This window comes from Pseudorca crassidens, chromosome 7 (assembly GCF_039906515.1).
Source record: "Pseudorca crassidens isolate mPseCra1 chromosome 7, mPseCra1.hap1, whole genome shotgun sequence".
NCBI lineage: Eukaryota > Metazoa > Chordata > Mammalia > Artiodactyla > Delphinidae > Pseudorca > Pseudorca crassidens.
The window spans coordinates 76088362-76114876 of NC_090302.1; the positions used below are offsets into that span (position 1 = coordinate 76088362).

Genomic DNA, 26515 nt, shown 5'->3' on the forward strand with positions numbered 1-26515 from the left:
GCTTTACGGGAAATCAATGTTAGTAAGGAAAATGAGAAAGTCTTTTTTTTAAGTAAGTGTAATAATGCTCATTAAAATAAAACAGTCCCCCAAATTAAAACAATATTTATCCATCTTAAGTTAGTATGAGTACTCTGCTATTAATTTCCATTTACTAACCATGCTCAGCAGAAAATTTTCAATCTTTGCGTCCCATGAAGTTTGCTTCAATCTACCACTGCCATTCTTACAAAGAGCCATTTCATGTGGGTCTGGAATGCTTTGCTTGTTTAAAATGTACAGTGGTAACACGCTTGTTCTTGGTCAGAAAGTCTTAAGATTGCTTAAAAGGTATAGGGAAAGAAGACCTACAACTAGAATTTTGAGAAAAGATAACTGATATTCTAGATTACAATACATTGATTACTACTAAACTATGCGACAGTAATCTATATATAGTAATACATCTCACACAATAGTAAAAGACATTATATAGTTTACTATTATGTAGACAGGAGTCATTTTCTCATTGTCACACTAATGGTTTCCTCTCGCCTCAATTATTTGGGAGTAGACATATCTGAGCATATATTAGATGAGCAATGTGGTGGAAACACGGCTCATTTATCAGATACAGCAAGTTAAATTGAAGACCTGTGACAATAGGTGAAGGTTTTTTGTCAGAGATATCAAGGAGCATTGGAAAAATGCGTGGGATTGGGAATACGGCGAAGGTCAGCCAAACAAGGTATGAAGAGAGGAAAATCAGGTGATGGGGTCTTGCACACTACATGTATGTAGTAAGTATTCACTGAAAATATATATGAATGGTAGATGGATGGAATGATGAATGAAGTGGAAAAATACTGAATATGTACAATTTTACAGTTTTGTCAAGTACTGAATCAGATATATTTGATTGCTATATTGCATTTTGTAACAATCTGTGTTGTATTTTTCCATCCATGAGCGAGGAAAATAAAAGCATAATGTCCTCTAATCGCTCTCTGCGAAAAGCTAAGGACATATTTTGCTCTGCTTTTTTCATATTGTTTCATATTAACGAGAGGTTTTTAAAACATCATGGAAAGTACCAACCTTGAAAGCTGCATTCTGTTTTTCTCATCTCACCTACAAAAATAAAAAAGACAGGAAAAAAAAAAAAAGGAAATTTAAGTGAAAGCCAATTAAGGCAACAGCAGTAAAAAGAGCATTTAAAAAAAAAAACTTTTACCTTTTTCCCTTGACAAAGGAGATACACTTAACTGTGAAGAGAGAAATACTCTGATAAAACTTTTTCTCCTCTTAAACTGTTTTTAAAATATTTCGTGCTTTTTCTATTTTGTGAGTTTGCTTTTTTTAAAATTTCTTGGGGGCACAGCAATTATGAATGACAATGAGGAAAGATACAGGGAGGATGTTTAATAAAAATGATAAAACTAAATTAGCTATAAGGAAAAAATACACAGGCAGAACTTAATCAACCCATGGAAATGCGCCATGATGATAAGATTGTTCGATAAATTCAGACAAGAGTATCTTAAGAGACTATTACAATGTATTCTCAGGTTCTGAATTTTTACTCTTGAATGCTGATTAGAACACAGGCTCTTGCTTCTTCTCTCTCCTCACTCCCCCTATAATCTGTTCTCCCTTATGGACCAAGTGATTATTGTGTTGTTTATAATAACTGTTCTACATTCCTTATGGAAATTGTAATTATGATGCTGAATATTCAAACTGCAAGCCACTTTTCTCAGGGAAATTGTAATTATGATAATGCAGTATTTACCCAACCAATGTTTTCTAGTCATTGTTCTCTTTGAGGAATGAGGAGGTGAGAGAAAAACACTGAAATAAAATATCCTGTTGGGATCTCAGATATGTATTCTGGTAATTAATATTTTTATCACAATTTTATAAGGTTCAGAAATATTGAGGAGTTTACCTAATATGACACAGCTAGTAAATCAAGAACACCCCAAAATAAACACAAAATTATACTATTTAGAAAAAGAAACAAAATTCCAGGTCAGTCACTGAAAACTCTAGTTATGTGAGCCCCTAGGTAGATGGGAAGTGCATCTCTACTAACTCTTCTTATCTATCTGCCTTATTTCCACTTTGCCAGATCTCTACAACCAGTGCCCCAAACAAAGATGGGAGGCCTATCCTTTCTTCCTTAAGAATTCAGCAGTGATTGTTTAGGATTTTTTCAATATTGGGAAGCAATGATTGAGGACCTACCATGTATAGTACTTTATATTTTTTTATATCCCGTAACACTCCAAGTATTTTTACTTCAATTTTACAAATAAGGAAAACGAGTTACACCTGAAGTGATTAATTTGCCCAGATTTTCCAAGTTGCTCTCTGTTCTTCTAACTTGCAAAATTGACGAGTCAATCAAAAAGAAATGAAGATTAAACAGAACCTCAGAAATTAAGGGCAAATAAAACAGGAAATTTAAAAAGGAAGAATAATAAATATATAAATTAGTGATTTTTTTAGTAGACTACATTCTAGTCACTGGCTTACCACCATCTTATGCAGCTTGAATACTTCCAGGATCTAGTCTTGGTCCTTCTCTCGGCTTTACTATGCTTCTGATCCCTGCCCAAGAAGTTCCACTGTCCTCCTATATTTCTTTTTAAGCCTCAGAATAACCTTCCCTTCATTCTTTCAGTAGAGCGCATCTATTTCATACAGGCCACATAGTATCAATATATATTTCTGTTTCCCCACACGTGCAAAGGCTGATGAGCTGCCCACCCAGACAGTAACAGAGATCAGTGCTGAGCCTCAATTAAAGCACGATCCTAGGGGAGACCCACCAGCCACTTGATGGAAAGCTGATTATGACACTGGACCTCTTCCACCTCAGGAGTAGTGATTCATTTTGACTACAACTAAAACCAATTCTAAATAAAGGTTTGCTTATCTGCCTGTAGGGCCTTGTTCAGCACCACGGTCCAAGGACCTAGAGAGTATCAGCTCCATCAGTACATGATACTGCATAATATTACCTTAGACCGAAATACTTTGGATGTCAGCAATAGATACATAATCATGGGATCCACTCACCCTGACACATACTGCATGAGCCAGAAGCGGCTGACCTGACAGACACATGGAACAGCGCTTGGAGGTGTGGCTGAAGCGCCAGCTTGGAGATGACGTGCTGCAACCACGGGTGCCATTTAAAGGACGTGGGAAACACGCTAAATCAATGACCATTCTTTGGTACTGCATCCCTAATAGACAGAATACACAGCCTAGAGACCAAGGGGAGGAAGCAGAAGTGGTCGAAACTGACATCACTCCCAGGGCCCTAAGTGGGGAATCTGTGCATTCTGTCCCACAAATTTAGGCTCTGTGAATCCAGACATCCTGGTTTTCAGAGGAAGGGTGCTTCCATGAGAGGACACAGTAGGAGTCTCATTGAACTTTAGGATACACCTTACACCCAATCACGTTGGGCTCCTTGTGCCAGGAGACTAGCAGAAAGGAGGGGAGTCATAATACTATCGGGGAAAACTGATGAGCAGGTGGAGGTGCTGCCGGACAACAAGGGCAGGGAAGAATTTCTAGCATCCAGGTGATTTATAGGGAATTTCTTGGTATTTCCTTGTTTTTGATAATCAATAGACAAGTGCAGTAGCCATGGCCTGAGAAGGGAATGGTGAGGAGGGGTTCAGAACCCTTAGTAATGGCCTGTTCCACCCCCAAGGTAAGCCATGTAGATCAGTAGAGGTGCTGGCTAAGGATGAGGGAATTCTAAAACGTGTGGGAGAAGAGAGAAAAAAATAGGAAGACAATAGGTATCCGCTGTGGCCTTGAGACTAACGGCACTGGCAGGGGCTGTAGTTCTAACCTTCCTCTTGGAGGCTCTGCCAGAAAAGGTGACTTACTAGGATCCTGAAGAAGCTGTTCCAAGATGCAATAAACTTATTACAGGAAGCATGAAACTTATTACAGGAAGCATGAAGAGCCAAGCGTCACAGGAATGAACGTGGTAGATGCTGCAGGACATTACCCAGATCCTCCTTCAGGACAAGGCTCTCACCCCCCAGCTGCCTGAAGTGTTGGCTCCTGGTGGCTCACAGCTGACTCTTTCTCTGGGCATTTTCCTCCTTCCACCAAAGGTAACTGCTTTACCTGAGATAAGTCACCTTCCCACAGGCAGCTCACATCTAATGACTGATCGATAGATGGGTACAAAGGCCGGGCCCCCCTTTCTCTATCTGGGACACCTATAACAATATTCATCCCAAGCACACCCCTCAACAAAGTTCCTACATCAAAAGCTCCATCTCAGAGTCTGTCAAGAAAACTGACATAAAGCAAGAATCTAAAATTCAGAAGCCATGGAGATGAGAACTGAACACAGATACGGCCGGCTCTAAAGTCCATATCCTGTTCATTATATATTCCCATCTCCCATAAAGAACAGTTTACTCTCATTTTCAACATATTTTTGTCTAGACAGTAAACACAGTTCATAATGATATGTTTAAGCTTGTAAGTCAGAAAGCATTCTTCAGTGTTACCCAATAGCTATAATTATACTGCCATTGGAACATTAAACTAATATATTTATACCCCTTGAATTCCAGACTGAGATAAATTAGTAGATACAGAAATATATATACATATTTACTAATTTATAATATTATATTAAAATATATATGCATATATGTGTGTATATCTATTCTATAAAATATAAGTCAAGACTAACTTGGTTAGTTTGACCAAAATTCCTAATTATGTTAGCCTATTTTCAAAGAACAGTATACTTTTAATCATGCCATTTTCTAGGAAAAAAATTCAAAACAGCTCTGTTTCAGAAAACTTGAAGGATTAGTTACAGAACAAAGGCTTACATTTTCTACCATAAAATGTAAGGATTTTATCAGGCATGAAATGTAGTCAGAACAATTTACGGTCCAGTAAAATATTACTTCAGGCAAGCTTTACAATCAGAATGCAGAAGTTACCTAATTCTATGTAATTTTGAGAGAATGCAGTTAGGACTTTACAACCAGTGAATGGTTCAACTCAGTGGTCATCACCTCTCTGTAGTCTCTTGTCTGGAAATCATTATATCTCTCGAAACTGTTCCTGAAGAAATTCCACATCACTTATTCTTAATTCTGGGTGACACCATTACACTCTTCTATTTAAACGTACTTGGCATGATTGGTTTACTCATGTTATTCCACAGCAATACTGCATTAAGTGCTTAGCGTGATAAATAAACACAAGACAAAATCAGATAAACTGAGACAAGGAAGTTCCAAGAAACGTACCTAACCTGCCACAGTGAGGCAGGAAATAGTTGCTATACCTTGAAGAAGAGTCTCTGGTGCCTGGCATAGTAACCAGCATGTGGTAAACAACTGATAAATATCTTGGCATGAGTAAATGAGTACATAGGTGGAAAGATAAAATGAGCGAGAGAACTGGATGGGACAAAGATCCCAATTAACTGAGTGATGAACTAAAGGTAACACAATGCATTTGATGACCATCATTATAGGTATTTCATTATTTATAAACTAGTCCTTAATATCATTTTTTTAAATAAAATAAGAAAGCGGTATAATAAAAAATATGAGATTCTGTACTCAGTCCCCACTCCCTCTCCTATTTAATATAGAATGGTTTAGATAGCACTACTTAATATAGAATGGTTTAGATAACACTACTTAATATAGAATGGTTTAGATAACACTACTTAATATAGAATGGTTTAGATAAGAGTATAGAGCTGCAGTATGAGTTCTGAATCAACAGGCAATGTGATGTGTCTCCCCCATACACTAATACCATGGCAAGCTTTATTATTACACCTGTAGCATACAGAGGAAGGTAGGAAATGAGCCTGCATTACTTTCCTGTTGTCATTTCAATATGGAGTATTGCTTTTTGTTTTGGATACCAGATTTTATGAGATCCGCAAACAAATGGAACACAATATGGGTGAAAGGCTAAGTTAGTGAAGAAAATCAAAATAATATAGGAAATGGCTGAAAGAATTGAACATGATCAGAGGAAGCATGCAAGTTGTTTTGGAACATCTGAATAAGCATCATAAAATTTTAGCTAGAGATATTTTAAGTATTGATAACGTGAGGAAGAACACTAAACACCGTCAAGATGGTTTGTGCCTTAAGACAAAAGTTAGCAAATTACAGGCTGCCAGATCTGGCCACCAAGTCTATGCTCTTTATTTACACATTGTTTATGTCTGTTTTACTGCTACAGTAGCAGAGTTAAGTAGCTGTGACAGAGACCACACAGCCCACCAAGCCACATGTATTTACTGCATGACCACTTACAGAAAAAGTCTGCTGACACCTGCCTCAAGAGATAGTCATTCATTCATTTATTCATTCATTTAGAAAATATGTTTCAAGCAAATATAATGTTTCTAAAATGTACCGGACACTGACAATATACAGGTAGGACACAGACTTAGCCCTGGTATCAATTTCCCTGTCACCAGACAGAAATTAGGTGACCATTAACAAAGCATATTTTGGAAGGGAGCAAATCATGAAACAAATTATTGGACTCAATGACCTCAAAGGTTTCTGTCAACTGTAAGATTCTGTAAAAAAGGAAGCCTCTTGGAGGAAAAGGCCTTGAAAAACTCGTAAATGGAAACAGATGAAGAAATAGGGGGTTGAGCTTATGGAGAAGAGTCAAGGTGAGTGATTAGAGAATAAAGACCAGTCAAGTTGGATAAGTATATGGGGTTGGAGTGAGGAAGTACAGAGGAAATATCTAGACAGACTAAAAACACTATATTGTGAAGGGTATTCTATGTCAGACTTAAAAGTTTTTAGCTTATTTCAGACAACAGGAAGCTATGAAGTCTTTTTGAAAAGGGGCAGCATAAACAAAGTGAAATTCTGGGAAGATCAATTTGACAGAGATATGTAGGATGGACTGGAGATGAAAGATAGGAGAGCAGTACAGGCTCAAAATAAGCACGAAATACTAAGAATTGGGTGGGAAGAGAGAAGCAGGAGTGAACGTGTGTTTCACATGAATGAGGCATGTTGGCTCCACAGCAACTCAGGCTCATGAGAAAAAATAGGGAGCGGGGGCTAGGTGTGACTAGGGTTCTGCCCCTGGATGTGTATTCTTTCTTTCTCAGAGCCAGAGGCTTCCTCTATACATGGCCCAAAGGAACATGGTAAACTCCATCCTGATTTTAGTCAATATCCAAGAAAGCCCAGCATTGGTGGGTAGAAAATGATGTCGTTCAGAACAGGATCGCTGACAGTGATGATGACTATATAGAATGGTGTTTGGACTTTCAGAGAGGAGGCCATCAACTTTCTTGGGGCCCTAGTTAATGAACAACTGAGAAGTGGATTGTATCAAGTCTGGGAGGAAACTGCAGAGCAAAAACAAAAACAAAAAACAAAAAAAACCAAAAACCCAAACCCAAACCCAACCCCCACCCCCCAAGAAAAACAACTAGAAATTCAGTTGCAGAGTTTTGATTAACATGGTAGAAATAGGGAAAAGATGTGAGTCTGTGGGTATTTGTGTGCCAAAGGCGGCAAGAATAATTCCAGGCCCCACTGGTTGCTGAGTTTGAAGCTGTTGATATGCTATGTAACCTGGAGCTGGGTGTGGCTCTGCTTGTAGGTAGCAGATCTCAGGGAATAATTATAACTATGTTTGTATGGAATTTAAATGTGTCCTTTCCAATTTGGGCTTGAGAGTACATGCGTATATATCAAATGTACAAGACCATACTTAACGTCCGAATGGGCATCATTAAGAACAAAGGAAGGCAATGATCTTTTCAAAGAAGGTCAGCTATTTTAAAGGTCCTCATTAGTCTTAGACTATAAAGGCTTTAAAAGGAAATTGTTACCTTCTGCCAGAGTCCACCCAATTGTCCACCCACTCATTAGATATGTCTTTGTAAAACAATCACATCAATAAATTATATATTAAATGAGCTTAGCTAACTGCCTACAACACATTGTAGACCATTAATAGGTGTTCATTTATATTAAGGACAGAAATGATATCCATAGGGAGAGTTAGCTGAAAGCCAAGTAAACACATTTTATATTTCCTTTGCTGTACATCAGCAATATTCGGAGCAAAGCCCTGAATCTCCCAGGGCTCATTCGTGTGCTATCTGCAACTCCTCAATACCTGAAATCCTCATATAGGCATAGTGTGATTAAGTTCTACAAGCCACACTGCACATTTCCGTGGAAAGCACTACAGTGTAGTGGTTAAGAACACTTGCTCTGCTTTTAGACAGCTCTGGCATGACACCTCAACTGGGTGTGTGATCTTTGACAAGTTAGTTGACCCCTATGCTTCATGGTCTTGATCTGTAAAATGGAGGTGGTAATAAAATAGCATCTGCCTCACTGGGCTAATGTAAGGATTAAATGAGAAACTGCAATTAAAGTGCTTGATACCTTGGAATCGCCAAATACATACTATCATGGTTTTTTTCACACCTTTTTCCAAACAGGATTTGTGGAGATTTATTACATACATGACAATTAGAACAAAAAGGACCCCCCCATCCCCTGACAAAAAACAAAGGAATCCTATGGTAAAAGGTAGCAGTTTGGAGGTGGGGTCTTCTACTCTGCCTTAAGACTGATCTTCCTCAAACCCAATCCGTAACCAAGTCCCCTGGTTAAAATCCTAATCTGCACCTCTTCCGCTGTGGGATGATTATTCACTCTAGCGTGCACTCTTTGTGGGTGGTCTCTTTCCACCTTACACGCAGCACTCACCCTTTCATTTCTAAAGTTGAAGTACTATAGGACTCCAATCTTTTCTGTGCATAAGATCCCAGATTTCTGGGATTCCTCTTGTCTTTATATATAGCCCCTTCTCTACCTGGAATGCTTTCTCTTCCCTTCCTTAATCTCCCCAAAACGACCGTGCAGTGTGGGAAAGGCTTAGGAAAGGAAGTATGTGGACTTGTTGGAAGAAGGTCTTCAAAAAAGGCCAGCATGTTCAAGGCAGTAGAGACTCATGGGGAGACCTGTGGATTCCAGAGAGTGGGAAGTCAAGCTCCTCAGGGGGTCCTCACTTGGGAAGGAGGCAGTCCCTACAGAGAATATCCCAGTGCATGAAGCCATTAAACAGGAATTTGGAGGTGAGTGAAAAAAGGGGGTTTGTCAGCTCTAAACCCCAACCACTAAATTAATGTTGAATCTTGGTTTACGCTAATGACACTTAGTAATGTAATTCTAGGTAAGAGCATCTGTACAGTATTTCAGATATTCCCAGAGGTGTTTAGAGAGAGGGAGTAAGTCAACCAGATAACACTGTGTGAAATTAATTAAACAGGGACTTTAATATAAGGAAGCTCTGAATTGGAAAATACATCTGTTTTGTATATGCATTTTCTTCCACTTCACCTGTGGTGTTTAGGTTTGCCTAGAATTCTCGTGGGAAAAGAATTTGGGGTAGAAAATTCTATGATCTTGTGCTAATGCAGAAAATAAGTTTATAAGTCTCGAGAGCAGGATTACACCTATGAAAGCCTTTTCATATGTTTTCGTATTCACTAAAACATTATACAATATGACGTGGAAATGTACAAATATTAAATTAGTAGTAAAGAGTACTATACTACTGATTTCTATTGTAAACTGTAGTTAGATAATTCAAAAGCTATATTTAGATAGTAATTTTTAATAACGTAATAAGCAAACCCCCTGTCAACACAAAAAATAAGAGAATTGACAGTATGCTCTTCCTCAACCCCAAACATATGAACCATCTCTTCAGGCAACCGGCATTCTGAAGTTCACATTTATCATTTCCTTTCCTTTCTATTTTACAGTTTTATTGCATCTCTAAGCATTCATGTAAAAATATGTTTATATATGCATATGTGTATGATGTTTTTAACTTAAAAATAATCATGTTGTATTTAATCATGTGGGCTTGATTTTTTTTCAGTTAAATTTTTATGGTAGTTATTGATATATTTGAACCTGTTTCCACATTTTGTTTCATTTCAATTTGATCTTCTCTATTATACTTTAAAAAATAATTATCCTATTTGTTTTTTTCCGTTATTTTTAAAACAAACACTTCAGCACATATCACATTCACTGACTTCTACTCCCCAAGCATACCTGGTATTATCATTCTGGACTTTTAATTTTGGTGTTATAATGGTATTATCATACCAGACTTTTAATTTTGTGTCAGTTTAGATATGTTTATTCTTTTTCTTTTCTCTTAGCAATTTTTAAAACTACAGTTTTTAACAAAGAATAAAATAACTTTTAAAACATCATATATTTCTTAAAACATCTCCTAAGATTTACCTATTTTCTTATTTAAATATTTATGCAAACTGTTCCTGGCATGGGTCTTTAGCAAAGTTTCAGAGGCTTTGTATGATAAAGAATACCATATCCTTGCATTTAAATAACAGTTAGCTGGCTATCAAGTACTAGGTCTTCAGTGCTTTTAATACTTTAAAAGCAGTCCACTGTTTTCTTGCATCCAATGTTGCATATGAAAAATCCGATGTTGGTCTGATTTTTGTTTCTTTTATATGATCCATTTTATTGTATGCATTCTTCTTTTATCCAATTAATATATACTAAGTGGCTACTATGTGATGCACTCTGTTAGGCGCTGGTGTACGGAAGTGTATAGAGAGGCACATCTACAATAATTCTAGGAGGTTGTCCTCTATTGAAGTACATTTCACATGATCAAGAATATGTTTTTAAGGCCAATTTTAAAGGAAGCATTACCTTCCTTCCATTCTCTTAAAGACTCAGTGTTCAGAATCTCTAGGCCCATACCATTGCTTCACCTGATTTGATACCCCCAGCTCCAAGTTCCCTCTAGATCATAATTAACTTTACCTTAAGTGAATCAAAATTCACTTGCCTTGCCTAGACTAGATTCAGTTTTCTCACAGCTGTTAAAAAGTTACACAGGAGTAAATTCACATAGAGGTTAATTTTATGTAAGGGGAACCCATAAATGAGGGTTGAGGGGCAGGGATTGCTATAGTCCATTTCATGGCTCTACTCTGAATTGAGAAGTGTAGAGAAAGCACAAATACCGTTACTCTTCATAATGCTGTTTTCCTCTTTCTAGACAAACAAAATTAGGTTTTGTGGCTGGGAAGAAGCTATGTGCAGCTTAGGGAAAATTATGAAGCAGAGGAAATGAAGTGAGCAAAAGATAAATATTCAAAATATAATCCTTCCCTGGAAGTCTCAAATGTACTAAATCCTCTATGAATTGTGTTTCTTTCAAAAAAAAAACAAGATTTGATCATAAACAAATATATATGCACATGTTTCATTAACCTACCTTTCTGGATAATGGCAACAAGGCTTAGCCACAGATTCAGAAAAGTCAAAAGAAAATGGACCAGGGAGAAAAAAAGGGATGACAGTTTGGATTTATTAGGGAAACCTGCATATCTCTGGCAACTGTGTGGACTTTATTTTTAGTGAAATAATACAATTCAATATATATCTTCTTACAGAACATCACTAATAAAATACTACAGTGCTAGGCCTTCTGGGAACTCCAACATGATATTAACAGATAATTTGTCTTCGAGAGGGATATCAACAATTATAAAGTGTCTTTTCTTCCCAACTCAATATTGGAAACCTTGCACATAACACATCAATGACACATAACCCTCTGCTTGCCTGAGGATTACCTTAGCAAAGATGTTATCAGATACATTGTAGCTCTCACTTAAAGGGGAAGGACACACAATGTTCTCACAGAGATCGAGGACTGCCCACATGTATCCTGCTGAATCTGGATGTGCCCTTTGAGAGTGATGAGCACGTGACAGAGGCTAGTTTTCTAGTTAGCACCTTCATTTGTGCTAAAAGACACTAACTACCCGAGAAGGGGGACTTGAATGCATGTGTGTGTCTACCCCATTTTCTTCTGCTTCATAGTTCCCTACAATTCCACATATCTTCTTCCCCATCTTTAAATAATATTGAAGGAAGATCAGATACATATATAACCCAATGAATAATTCTAAAGCTGAGGAAACTTTTTATTGATCAATGTCATTTCAATGAAGACATAATGTCTTTAATAAAAATGCCTGCAACATATTCAACCAATAAGACATAAAAACCCTGTGTTTGGGAATAATCATAGCTAGTCACCTCAGCTAAGAGAGCAACACCTTGTGTGGTATATGAGAACTTCTGTCACGTATTCTGCAAGATGAGGCTTCTCATTTTAAAAACAAACTATTCTACATAGTCTTTTTATATGCTAGGGGCTTCTTAGACTAATTCATGAATGTGAAAATAATCTTTCACAAAATAATTATTTTTGATTTCAACAAAGATAAAGGGAAACATGAAGCTTTTATATTTTATATGGGAATAAGAAGGATATCAAGCAAGTTTTGAATCTACAGAGTTAACAAATTAGAAGAAAATTAAGTCTTGAATATACAGTAAGAATGTTTATAAACACTGTGTTAGGGATGAAGATTTACAGTATAACAAGCACTGTGTACCTACTTCCCAGTATAAGCAACAGGACACATCCTTCACCTTTAAGGCCCTCACATGTCCATCACTGATACCAGCTACTGTCCCTCCTGACTCCAAAGACAACTGTAAACACCAAATTTATGTTTTGTCATTCCCTCATTCTTCTTTACAGTTTACCACACTGGTTAATATCCTCAAACATAGTATCCTACTTTGCATGTTTTTCAAGGTTATGAAACCAGACTTGATTTTTTTTCTCTCAGGGTTATGTCCCTAAGATAGATTCATGTTGTCTTGTGCAGCTGTATTTTATTCACTCTTATTGCTGGAGAGTATTATATTATGTGAATATACAACATTTTTCCTCTATTTCACTGCTGATGGCATTTGGGATTTCCCCAGCATTTTGCCGTTATAAACATTGCTGCTCTTAACATTCATGCATGAGTATTCAGGTTCAGGAGTCCTGGGACATATAAAGAATAGCTTCCCTTAGATTTACAGCACGAGGAGTAGATGTGCTGAAAAATAGGGATGCCTATGTTCACATTTACTATCATACGCCAAACTGTTTTCCAAATCTGTTAAGTTGAACCATGGACTTTTAAATATTCCGTTTGTTCCACATCTTTTAATTTTTGCCAATCTTGTATCTCACTCTTGATTTTAATGTATATCTTTTAGTTATTATTGAGGTTGATGATACATGATTTCTCATATGGGACGTGGCTATTCAAGGTATTTTTGGTGTGTTTCGTGATTTTTTTACTCCAAACTCACACTCCTTGAATAATTCTTTGATGCAATAAATGTTTGATGGTTGGGCCAAATGTAGATTCACCCAAGTATAATTTACATTTCTTTCCTGCCATTCACTTAGATGCTTTATCAAGCTCAGCAACTGTACACTAAACATTAGGCTTGAGGGCTTGTTTGGATCCCCCAGGTAGAATGAATGTAGGCTGCAAAATACACATGAGAACCTGCTTATGGTTACCAAATTTCCTGGGGATTTTTTTTCTTTCTACACTCAATGTCAAGGTTCAAGGATGGCAAATATTCTTGCCGTTCTCTGGAGCATAGATGACCTATTGGTAATTTACATTAAAGCAAAGGCACAGCCCTTTAGGTTCCCAGATCCCTGGGCATGACAACCATGGCACAGAGGCATCATTTTCACTTACTCAGCACCTCTAGACATCATCACCCCCAACTTTTGCCCCATCTCCTAGAAGATTCCACAGTCAACCTCACTCAGTGATGCACCATCCAACAGGGAGCCTATTCATCTTTCTAGAGAACAAGCATCTCAGTTCCCCACCTCCAAAAAAACACTGTGATCAATACATCCAGAACTCTGCAATTAGAAAAATCTAGAAACTATGTTAAATTCAACAGAAGTCTAAGATTTTATTGTGCAGTTGAATAAATTTTTTATTTTGATTTACCTATGGAGGGCACTAGAAATTTCTGAGTCGAGATGAAATAAAGTCCTAATTTATCCCTGGCACCATGCTCCACATTCCATATTCCCCTTTCTCCCTGTGTCAGGATTTGGAACGTTGCTGTTGTCAAAGGCCCTGAGTTAATTTGATAAATCAATCAAAAATGTTTTTGGGGTCTGGACAAATTTGTGTCTCTTGTAACTGAGCAATCTGTTTTCTATTTTTATTAGAATCAAGCTCAGTTTTTATAGCTTGATGAGCCATTTGACTAATATTAGCTACCAAGTTTTTGAGTGTCTACTATCTGCCAGACAATATGTTAGTGTTTTACATACATTTATTTAATCCTTACAGATCTCCATGATGACCCAAGACTGCCAAGCTAGCAAATGCCTGAGCTGTATTCTACCTCGGGTCACTGCTTCCACAGTCTCTGCCTTACCCTCTACAACCTGCCACACATCGCGAGGAATAGCCTCCTTGTTGTTCAAATCCAGCAGGTGACAAATTAAACTATTTCTTTCAGCACAAACAGGTTTCAAATTGTTTGGCAGATAACAATGGAAGAACCTTTTTACTGTGAAATCTTAATTCACATCCGTGCATCATAGGTGTTCACCCCGAAGCCTTATATATTTAATAATTATCTAGTTAAATCACTTTATGTACTAATCTACCAAGTACGTAATAAAAAAATGGCACAGAAGATTTTTCCAGCTTTGGTGTTGATGAACAGCTTCCATTGGTCTCCTGCTATTAAAATGTTGACACATGCACACCAGAGTAGAAAAAGGTTTCCTTTGAATGTTACAAATTAAAAAAGAAAACCCTTCACAAAGGAGTTTATGATCCTAGCCTGGTAGACCTTGATATAATCATGCATCTGCTATCTCCTAAATCTTCCTGTGCTCCAGTTTCCTGTAAAATGGGGATAATACCTGTTTGACTTCTCTCAGGTAGAAATGATTTAGTGAAGACATGAATGCAAAGCAATTTAGTTCTTCAGAGCTAAGAATTTTATAAACAAAAGGCATTATCATTGATGCTCTTGTTATTATTCACTTGCACTATAAAAACCTCAGAAATGCAGCCAAAGTATAAAAACAAAATCCAAGCTAAGCACATCATTTAAAAAGCTTTTTTTCTTTGCTCTTCTATCTTGGCAGCATTAGTTTAAAAGATGCCTGAATTACTTGACAAGTCAGAAAGAACTATTGTTGCAGATGGAAAGGTAATCTATATGCAGGTACTGATCTAACAATATACGACTCTCAGACATGTAAAACCACTAAAACACAAATACAGGTAATTGTCAGAATAATTCTAATTCATCTTTAGTTTGCTTGCTTATTGACCCATTAACTTAAGTCTAGATTTATTTTAAAATCAACTTTATATTGGTATAATGTATGTATAATACAATTCACACAGTTTACCTGTAAAATCAATGAACTGTGACAAATTTATAAATTCAAATAATAACTACCACACTGATCAAGATATAAGATGTTTTCATCTCATCAGAAATTTCCCTCACGCCTCTTTGCATAGACCCAGTTTTTACTCATTAGAAATCAGGTCTGTGTTTAAATTGATGATACTATCTTGGATTCAAAAATCCAGTTCCTGGGTTCCTGCCTGGGGGATGAGCATTGGGGCAGTTGGGAATCATCTGTTATCCTTTTATTTCTGAGTTATCATTTCCTCAGAAAGGCCTTCTCCATCTAAGGGCCTTATTTTTCTCTCTTGTTGCACCTTGTTCTTTTCCTTTGTCCTTTTCACTGCAACTCATAATTCCCTATTTATTTATGTGTGTGCAAGTGTGTGTGTGTGTGTGTGTGTTTATTTAATGTCTATACCACTCACTAGACTTGAGACCTTCCAAAATTAGGAATCATTTTTTTTTTTTTTCCTATTGCTGTTATGTTCTTAATTGATGCCTGCCACTTTCCTGGCACAGGGAGGTGCTCAATAAGTATTTTTGAATATACTAATAAACAGTTAATTAATTTATACAATATTTATTAAGTACCTACTGTAGGCAGGTGGACTGCACTGTGCTGGAGATCTAAGGGTGAAAAAGAATTTTAATAAGCAGGCCCTACTTACATTGAATCCACAATTATGTGTCTATAAAACAACACCTCAGCTTTTCTCATGTTTAGTCATTATTATCAGTATGTTCCCACTGTATGCATGATACTAGGTGAGGTACTTGATGAATATTAATTTGAGAATATTTCAAAAGTAGCCACAGATAAGCCTAATCTAATACATTTTTAATTATTCAAAGCTTTGTTGCAAAAATGTAAATTTGGGAATCAAATACAAAATTCTATAGTGAGTTATTTTCTATTAACTCAGAGCAGAATATCAACACAATAGAATGACTGCAACTGTTTTCAACGATAAAATGTGGATTTGATGATTAGAATATGAATGAGTAGTTTAACAAGTTATGATTTTTTTTCAACTCTAGTTAGAGGGTATTCTCACCCCAAGGGTGAAACTGAATCACATATTGAGGGAGAATCTATCATTAGGGCCCATCTTAATTCTTAAGACAACTTTGTGAGAAAGGTATCTGAGTGGCGAGTTTCAGAAAAAGTCTCTTAGAATAAAACCTCGCCGGAAATAAAGCAGCCAGCAAGTAGCTGAGTTAACACCTGAACTCAAGACAATCTACTCCAATGTTTACCTTCTTCTAATGAGTATTTCTAACATCCGTGCTGAACCTACTATGTAGGAGGCACTCTTCTAGGCCCTGAGGACACCACAATGAACAAAGCACAAACACTGCCCTCAGGGAGCTCACATCCTAGAGCACAGGATAAGAAAACTGATATTTACTGATATTTGGTGGAGCAAACTTTCTCTCTGTTAGCTCATGAAGTCCTTATGGTACCCTGGGAATTCAGCAGGGCAAATCACATTATCCTCTTTTCATAGACAAGGAAACTGAAGCTGACCAGACAGGACTGGAGCCTACATCTTCTGGCTCAAACCTGATGTTTTGCTGATTGCCAAATCAATGAAAAGTCCAAATTTTATCCTTAACGTGGAAGACATGGTGATCATATTAACAGCAATAGAGTGAAATACAAGGCAAGACCAACCATTTATCCTTAAGACGGGAAGGGGTGGTGGTTAGTAACAAAAGGCAGATAAATAGCTATAGAGTGGAATGCCAAGCAAGACTGATTGTCAGATGCTAACATGGATCCTTACCACGTGGAACACAGCCTGATTTCCATCTTCCAGCAACTTCCATCCCTCTGCTCGATGGCTTTATTTGGAGATTGCCGGGGCCGTGTAGCAGGCAGGCCAGAGGCGACAGAGAATTAGCACTGATTCCCTCCTCCCAAGCAACTGTTGGATAAGGACTAATGGGAGTTGGTATATACACATTCTCTGCCCCTTAGGTGTTGAACTCTGAGAGAAGTCTTCCCATGCTGGCTGCCAGAGTTCAGCTCACCAGAATTCAGCTCCAGTTACCAGGAAGGCTAAGTTGGTTGAGGTTACATCCTTTACTGCCTTTCTATTCCTTGTCTCACTCCTCACCAGTGATTCTTAGGGTTAACTCCCGAATATATTACCTTTGCACCAGAGTCTCTCTCTGGCAGAACCAAGACTAAGATATCAATTGATTCACCAAAGTGAGGGCACCCAGCCAGTAACCTTAGAATCAATGGAGTATCAAAGCCATATTGACAAATCCAAAAATCTCTTGGAGTGTTTCACTCTGCATAGAGTTGATGAATTTTCCCTTTGAGGAATTCACTGCAATATTCTCTAATTCTGAATGCTGTCAGGGATATGAAATGTAGTTCCTGCTTACAAATCAAATAGCGATTGCTTCCTCCATCACCAAAACAGATCACAGGGAAGATTCCTGCCCTTTCTTTTTTCCCCACTGACCCTACCGCCAATGTTTTCTCTCTCTCCTCCACCTCTTCCTTCCCATCTTCCTGCCTCCATCCATGACCTCCTCTCTCATCTTATTCCCTCCTTCCTTTCATCATACAGCATGTATAATCTTACCTAAATCATAGCCTTTTTGAAAAGAGACATTTCTTTTGTTAAGAAGGCAGGCAGATACAAGGTAACTGATTAATATCACCTTTCCTCCCTTGATATCTTTTGTTTTCTAAACCTCTCAGAAGATTTATGGAGGTAGGTAGAGGTACTAAGTAAGAAAAAAAAATTATTTCTAGATCCTGAGCTGTACCTAAAGCTCATTTTTATTACCCAATACAATACACATAGATTCTTATTAAGAAAGAAAAGCCTCTGTGAAGGAAATAATCCAGTTCATTTTCCAAATGAGCACGGCATAGCTAAAAGAAAGAACAGAATTAACAATAGAATTCTCAGCCCAAACCCCTTGCCATTTCCTTTAGTAAAATGAACACAGGTTGAGAATGTATTAATTTCATTACAAGGTAGAAGAACTAAACTCATCCCATCTTTTTGTATTTAACTCCCATTTGGCACGAGGCTATTGCTATCTCATTCATTAAATCATCAGAACTCAAACCACCACCTATCTTGGCACTTGGGAACAGACAGACTTTCTTATTTTATTAAAACACGTAGAATCATTGACACGGGAAACAATATTAACATGTACTTCATAAAGGTTCTGCTGGCAAGTCAGTCCCAGCCTGTCATCACCACGGATAACTGTCCACACTTGAAGCAAACAGATGAGAGCCCTTTCATTCTACCCCCTAAAGTAAGCTCTATCATCACAAACTAAACTAGGTCAATTATGTGCTCATAAGAAATAAAGGCGATAACAAAAGTAAAATATGTAAATAATTTATGAATGGCAAACTTTATTCAAGAAGTTCAATGTGAGGTGTATTGGAAAATGTCACTTTCTTAATTGTGACATTACTCCAAATTGGCATTATTTCTCTTTTCAATGTCAATATATTAGATGTTTACAAGAAAGACTAGGTACTCATTGCCAGGAACGTGGCTATTGTTGTGTAAAGTATATTTCAAAAGCACTTCCACTGTGATATTGAAGTAAAAGCCAAAGATATGGAAATAAAGGCATCTCTACAATAACAGAAGTGAAACAAGATTTGGGTTCTTGCTGCTCAGAGTGGGGAGCCTGGTCCCCTTCACGTACATCAGTATGGCAGGGTTCATACCAAGACAGTGGACAAAACTGGCACATGGCTCTGGCTCAGTGGGAGGTGACTCAGAGTATTATTTATATATATATTAAAAAACACAAAATGACATGTTACGACACACTCCACTTCTGATACTAATTTCTCTATTGTTACTGTAGCCAGTAAACTAGGCTACAGTACAAACAAACAAACAAACAAACTTGAAGTTATAATAAACTCAATGAGATAAAAAATTTTTCTGCAAAAAAATAAGCACATAGATACAGGGTAAGGTTGAATGCAAAAATTGTATGACTCCTTGAGATAAAACATTAGCATTCAGATAAGTTTTACGATTGCAGGTTGTCCATTTTGGATTTGGTCCAGACCTCTGTAGGGCAAGTTCACTGCTCCTGCACTAAGGATGCTTTTTTGGAAAATCCTGAAAAGCACTTATTAAGCTTGGTTATTAGTGGTTGTAGGAATTCCAGCAAACCTTTCCTCTTTGCACTTAAAAATTAATATTAGACCTTAAATTTGGCCCTTTGGTCTTTGATATGTAGATTCATTTGGTAAAGCCAGAAATGTGCCCTGCATCACTTTCCTACCAGTTTGTCTCAGTCAAAAAATATATTAAAAATTAGAATGTTCATTGGGCAGCAGGAGACTAAGGAAAGGGTCAGTTGACCACCATAATTCACACTGAGCCCTTGGTAATATAACAGAAACTGAGGATCCCATCCAACTAGGTATATAGCACTTCACTTCTGAGACTCCATTTCCTCTCTGAAAAAATGTGGTAGACTATTTATTCAACAGACACTTACATAGAAATTACTGCATGCCAAGTGCCGCTCTAAGCACTTTTCATGTATTGACTCATTTAATCTTATCACAAAGGTCTTGAGTTATAAGTGCCATGAATAACGTGCAAAGTAAATCCAAGTAAGGAAGGAGAGGTAGATGGGAATGGACTATTCTAAAGTGTGGTTATGATATGTTATTATTTTATTTAGTATTTTATATGATATATTTGGAGTTGACTACATAAGAAGTGACATTTGAATAGCTCTGACTAAATCAAAGGGCCATCCATGTAACTGTCTGCAAGAGCAATGTTTCAAGCAGACAGATCACCAAGTGCAGAGGCTCAGAGATGAAAATATGCTTGAGGCGTAGATAACTAGCAAGCTGGTCAGCTTCCCAGAGAGGAGCTAGCAGACAGACCAGCTAGCAGAGACTACGGGAGTAGGAGGGGAGATCAGAGAGGAAAAGAGTTTGGGTTTACTTTATAGCTGGTGGAAGCAAAATGATTTGCCATCCTTCCAAGCTGATTCTGCAAGTACTTTTCTAATCTAGCCTACTCCTGGAGGCTTACATATATGCATTTGAAATAGTGTACAGGCAGCTCAATCCTGGGCAAAATAAATCATGATGGAGTAGTGCGAGACACAGAAGTAGGGAAGGAGAGGGAAGAAAGACAGGAAAGAGAGGCAATCTGATTACTTCACTAGCTTGCTTAAAATTCAACAGCCTTGCGGTCTATAATGGGAGGCAGTGCTGAGTGACTTTTGGGTAAGACCAGCATTTGTCTTTGGAAGCAGACAGCCTGGGTTCAGATCTGGTCAGTAACGCACGGGGAGACCTTGGACACATCATTTATCCCCTTTAATTTTTAGTTTCTTCATATGAATATACACCCTCCATTTTTAAACAATGCCCTGAGCCTATTATCTTTGTTTACACATTTTTTTCTTGGGAATGTGTCCCTCCAGCAACCTCATCAGTACATCCTTCTTCACAAGCCCAGACTTAATTTTCTAAGAAGAATTCTACCATTTGGCATCTAGTGAGTCTTTATAAGGTACATAATTCATACTAACTACTATGGAAGAGGCAGCAAAGGAAGAATAGGAGGCATCTCCTTCGAGATCTTCTTGGTAGGGTAAAATATATGAAAATAAAAACTTTACATCTGTGTGATACAGAATACAAGTATAACACAGAAGACATTACCATATTACCTAGCTTAAACCACAGTAACATAATACACTTCATTACTTAGAACAGCTTCAGCACTTATAGATATGCTCTATAGTATACTCTATGTGCTAGCTCACGTTGCCTTTAACCATTTTTTTTCCCTAAGAAACAGAACAGATAAAATGTATAAATTTTGATTTGTGACAAAACTGGATTCCAGTCCCGGCTCCAAGGTCATTTCTTCTGGTAGGCACTAATGTGAACGCCAAGGTCAAAAGGTATCTTAAGACCAGAAAAAAAATGGCTCCAATGTAAAAAATTAAAAGTAATAGGTACGCAATTCAGTTTTTCCAAAATGTATTATGCTGACCTATATATAAGGGTTAAATCTGACACCCATAAAAATTATTATACCCAAAAATAAATTTGGCAATAATTCCGAAGTATATCCAATATCTGTGAGAAGTCACAACCAATCATAAATTGAGTGTAATATTTGTAACTAAGTAATTTAAAAAATAAAACTTGAAGTTTTAGAATTTTTATAGGAAAAATGATATTTAATCTGAGATGTGAATGTATTTTAATATACATACTTATAATGTGGATAGGCCCTTCAAAATGAAGAGTGTTAAGATCTGTTACATCTTAAAGCAGCTCTACATGGCTCTACCACTTGTTCACTGGTGAACTTGGAGGCATCACTTAACTTCTCTGACCTTCTTACTACAAAGTGGAAATAGAATATATGCCTTGTTAAATTATTATGAAAAATAGAAAAAAGACATGCAAATTACCTGAAATTTTGCCTGACACCTAGCAGGCCACTCAATAACTGGTTGCTATTATTATTATCATCATTAACATCATCATCATCTATGTCTATTTTACGCGTATTTTCTTCATGGTTCGCATAAAAGCTCTCATCTCATCAAACGCCGTAACTCCTTCGTAGCATGGAGTGCTGTTACACGTGTGCTCACTCCAATAGGCTTTAATAAATGCCATTTAAATTGAGTGACAAAAGTTATAAATTGAGAAAGTTATTGTTGGAGTTCAATTTGCATGTTAAAAGAATGCTGCTCTAAATGCAGGTTGAGGGCTGAGGAGGAAAAGGTCAGCAAGTGTTATGATTATTCACAAAGGCTGGTCAGGAGCTGGAAGGGGATTATTTACATGGCCCATGTTATGTGGAGGTCAGACTATTGAACCTATAGCTTATTACAGGATAAGTGATATATACAGGGACTGTGTTATCTAGCTCATTAGTACTTGGATTTAGAAGGTGTTTAATAAATGGGTCAGTTTTATCAGTTGAAAAGTGCTAGCGGTACTTTAATATCCAAATCCAGACATTTTACTTTCTAGTACAAGTTTAGCAGAAATTCTTTTCTTAATCTTTTTATAATAAATCTTTCTGTAGTCATTTCCTTTCTTCTGTTCTTTTTTCCAGAAATCTTGCCTAGATAATTTGGAGTAAGAACTGTCTTAGGTATAGTTTGGCTAAAAGGTAAAGTAAGGTAATTTGCTAACAGGGATTAAAATCTATTCAGCAAAGAGTTAAGCTATAAAGGTAGAAAGAAAATGTAGTGTTTTGAATATGCAACTGGGGCCAACAGACTATTATAAATCTCCGAGCAAGCTGAGAAGAAGCAGAAATCCATGCTGTCAGTTTGTTAGAACAGGTAAGAAGATGAGTGAGGGCCAGATTGAGAGAGAGAAAGCCTAAGGAGAGACTACATACCTTGAATAATTCTCTGCTTCTACAACCTGAGTTTTTTAAATATTTTTATTCATTTAGGAAATTTCCTTTTTTGAAGGAAGCATGCAAACAATATCTAGGAGACTGATTAAGTTAAGTATTTCAAGAACTATCACTTCCAATGTTCTGATAATCAGATCATGGTGATATTACTTGTAAACCTCCTCTCTCAAATTCAAATTCCCTAAAGCACAAAATTCAGGAAAACTCTAATTCCATCTCAGTTCTTTCAGTCATGGTCCAGCACTCAAAGTAGCAATCATAGAGCTTCCCTGGTGGCGCAGTGGTTGAGAGTCCGCCTGCCGACGCAGGGGACGCGGGTTCGTGCCCCGGTCCAGGAAGATACCACATGCCGCGGAGCGGCTGGGCCCGTGAGCCATGGCCGCTGAGCCTGCGCGTCCAGAGCCTGTGCTCTGCAACGGGAGAGGCCACAACAGTGAGAGCCCCGCGTACCACACACAAAAAAAGGTAGCAATCATAGAGATACCCCTGCCCTTGTACAAGAAGTAGGATAATTATTATTCAAAGGCATCTGCCTGAACTTTGGAGAGCTTGGTAGCATCTTCTCACCTCCTTCACTGTCAACAGGATTAGTTCGTTCAGATATCCTACCCAAGAAGAACCTGTGTCAAAGCAAATTTCCGAAGACTGGACCCCAAACAGCGACTACATATGTATTCTTCTGCAAAGGTGAGGAGCCCAAGAAGATGGACACATAAACTGGACAGCCTTTCTGCTGGAAACTTGGGCAATACAGAGCAATAGTCTTAGATGTTCGCATAACATTTAACCAAAGTAAAATTCTAGGAATTTATCCTAGAGAAATAATAAAAAAAATGTGTGCACATTCTTTATCACAACATTAATTATGAAAGTGAAAAACTGGAAAGAATGTAAATATCAACAGTGGTAGGCTGGTTAAATAAATTATGGCTGACTTATAGACTTTCATAATGAAATATAATACAATTAATAAAAGAAATATTCCCATAACTGTTGAGAACAATTACAAAGAGAAATATGGGGAAAAACATGATTAGAAAACTTCATTAAAGATGAAAGATACCAATGACCAGAAAACATTAATAAATATTTAGCTTCAGAGTAATTGAAGAAATGCACATTGAAACCATAAGTGATATCATTTCCACCCCAATATTGACTATGTTATACTAAAGGGTTAGTGTTACTTGTGATGGTCAGGAAATGTTTCTGACTGGAGCTGGCCCAGAACATTATAGAGTTCACAGGAAGGCAGAGGGGGGGGTATTATGCTAATTAGCATGTTAAATTATGGAATTTGACCTAAAGGCACTTAAGGCACTTAAGATTCATTCTATTTTCTAAGTATCTAAGATACTTCTTTAGATATATTTGCAGTGGGAATGTTTTAAAAATAATCTCTGTAATGAATATACTAATGGTATCTGTTGAAGAATCATTAATATGAGTAATGATTTAACCAATACCATACTTGGATTAGAACTTAGTTTATAAAATTGTCATGTACCAAAATGTTCATTGCAGCTCTATTTACAATAGCCAGAACATGGAAGCAACCTAAGTGTCCAGCATTGGATGAATGGATAAAGAAGATGTGGTACATATATACAATGGAATATTACTCAGCCATAAAAAGAAACGAAATTGAGATATTTGTAGTGAGGTGGATGGACCTAGAGTCTGTCATACAGAGTGAAGTAAGTCAGAAAGAGAAAAACAAATACCGTATGCTAACACATATATATGGATCTAAGAAAACAGAAAAAAAAAAAAAGGTCATGAAGAACCTAGGGGTAAGACAGGAATAAAGATACAGACCTACTATAGAATGGACTTGAGGATATGGGGAGGGGGAAGGTGTTAAAGATGTTAAAAAAATTAATTAATTAAATTAAATTAAATTGAAACAATTGGTCTATGGCTCAACAAAAAGCAGTAAGTTTAATTGTGCGGCCTTATTTTGTTGGAAGTGAGTAGTAGTGGCAGGTCCATCTATGTGGACACAACAGCTGGACTGCAGAATGCGATGGGGGCAGCTAAAACAGAGTGGCTCTACTGTAACCCTCTGGCAGCAGAAAGACCAACCTAGATATAATCATATCTTTGAATGACATTCTATACTGCGAAAAGAATTTATTTGGAGTCAGAAGACCTAGGTCCAAATGCCAGCTCTTTCTTTTATCGTCTGTGAGAGCTTACAAAACTCATGAATTTTCCTGAATTTCAGTTACAGTGGTGTGCAGAAACCGGCTCATACTGGCTGTGGGAACCAATCATGAATACCTCCTCCCAGTCCCCTGTTCAGTGATGTTACATTAGTCGCTTGAAATTAAGCATGATGGGTGTGTTTCTATCAAGGAAACTAGCAAACATCATAAACCAGGGTGCCTCCCACCCAGATAAGTCAGTTGTAAAACATTTCCAGTATACCACTGGTTTAAACAATGGGTTGTTGAATAATTATGAATGACTGCTCTCTTCTTTGTATCCATGTGTTTGTGTGGTCTGTTCATTTATTTTGTTTGTTTATTCATTTGTTTTTTATATTCTGCATACAAATGATTTATATGGCCAGTGTCTTTCTCAGTCTTACTTATTTCACTTTGCATAATATCCTCAAGGTCCATTCATGTTGTCGTAAATGGCAAGAGTAGTGGTTACCACAGAGAAAGGGGTACAGGGAGAGCAAAATTGGTAAAGAGGTCAACTCTAGGGTGACTGATGGAAACTAAATTTTTGACACTGGAGTGGATACAGATATAGAAACATAACATTGTACACATGAAACTAATGTAATGCTATAAGCCAATGTTACCGCAATAATAAAAATTAATTTAAAAAATTACAAATAATATGACTAAGGGATTTAAAAGCACCTTGTAAAACAGCATGTATTGTGAGGTTTTGTTAATAATATTCTTCTGTGCATACTGGTTTGATAGCACAAACCTAGAACGAAGAGATATCAACGGCATCTTTTATTTCTAATGGAAAAAATATAGTTGAGAGACGAGGGTAATTAATGACACTGAAATAGGCTTTCTAAAACTTAAAACTTTGTGAGGGTGCAGGAAAACACGAACGAAGGGTGGAAGGTAAAAGAACAATCTGAATTAGGTAAAGGGAACATAAAAGCATTCTGAAAAATAAATTAGGCTATAATATGATAGCAATTAAATTTTAGGCAGAACTGCAAATAATATAAAAGATATCTTTTGTTTAATGTTCTAGAAAGGTCAGATGAGATCTTTTGAAATCATTTTTCCCTATTTCTTTCATTGATATTGAATCAAAGTGACTGCTCTTACCAATAAAATAAATGCATAGAAATGTGTTTGCATTATGAACAATCATATACACAATAGGCTTCCTGTTGGATGAGGCCAAACGGAAGTTCCTGCAGGAGATGGACTAGAGGGAGGAGAGGGACCTGGGAGTATTTATCCCCAGTGCTCCCTCCCTGCTACCCTAAAGGGTAACATTACTCCACCCAAAGCTACAGCTCCTATGAAGCAGCCCACTTTCATGGCTACAGCTATCCTCTCCAACATCTGACAGCCTCCTCTGTTATTTGCTTCTGGCTAAGAGTTGTACCTCACATCATCTGAGCACCTCCTGTCCTGCCAGGACTCTGACTGATACCTAATGATGATGGTGTTGTTTTGGCCTAAAATGCCATTATTAAACCTCTTCTAA

The 26515-nt window shown here is 37.2% G+C and overlaps 1 long non-coding RNA gene across 1 annotated transcript in view; it reads right to left on the bottom strand.

Annotated features, from left to right (window-relative positions):
• LOC137227087 (uncharacterized) overlaps positions 1 to 26515 on the bottom strand; it is an 891048-nt gene that overhangs the window by 95618 nt on the left and 768915 nt on the right. The window contains exon 5 of the long non-coding RNA XR_010944687.1: positions 1078 to 1110. This is a non-coding gene — a long non-coding RNA (uncharacterized lncRNA). The remainder of the gene's footprint in view (positions 1 to 1077; positions 1111 to 26515) is intronic.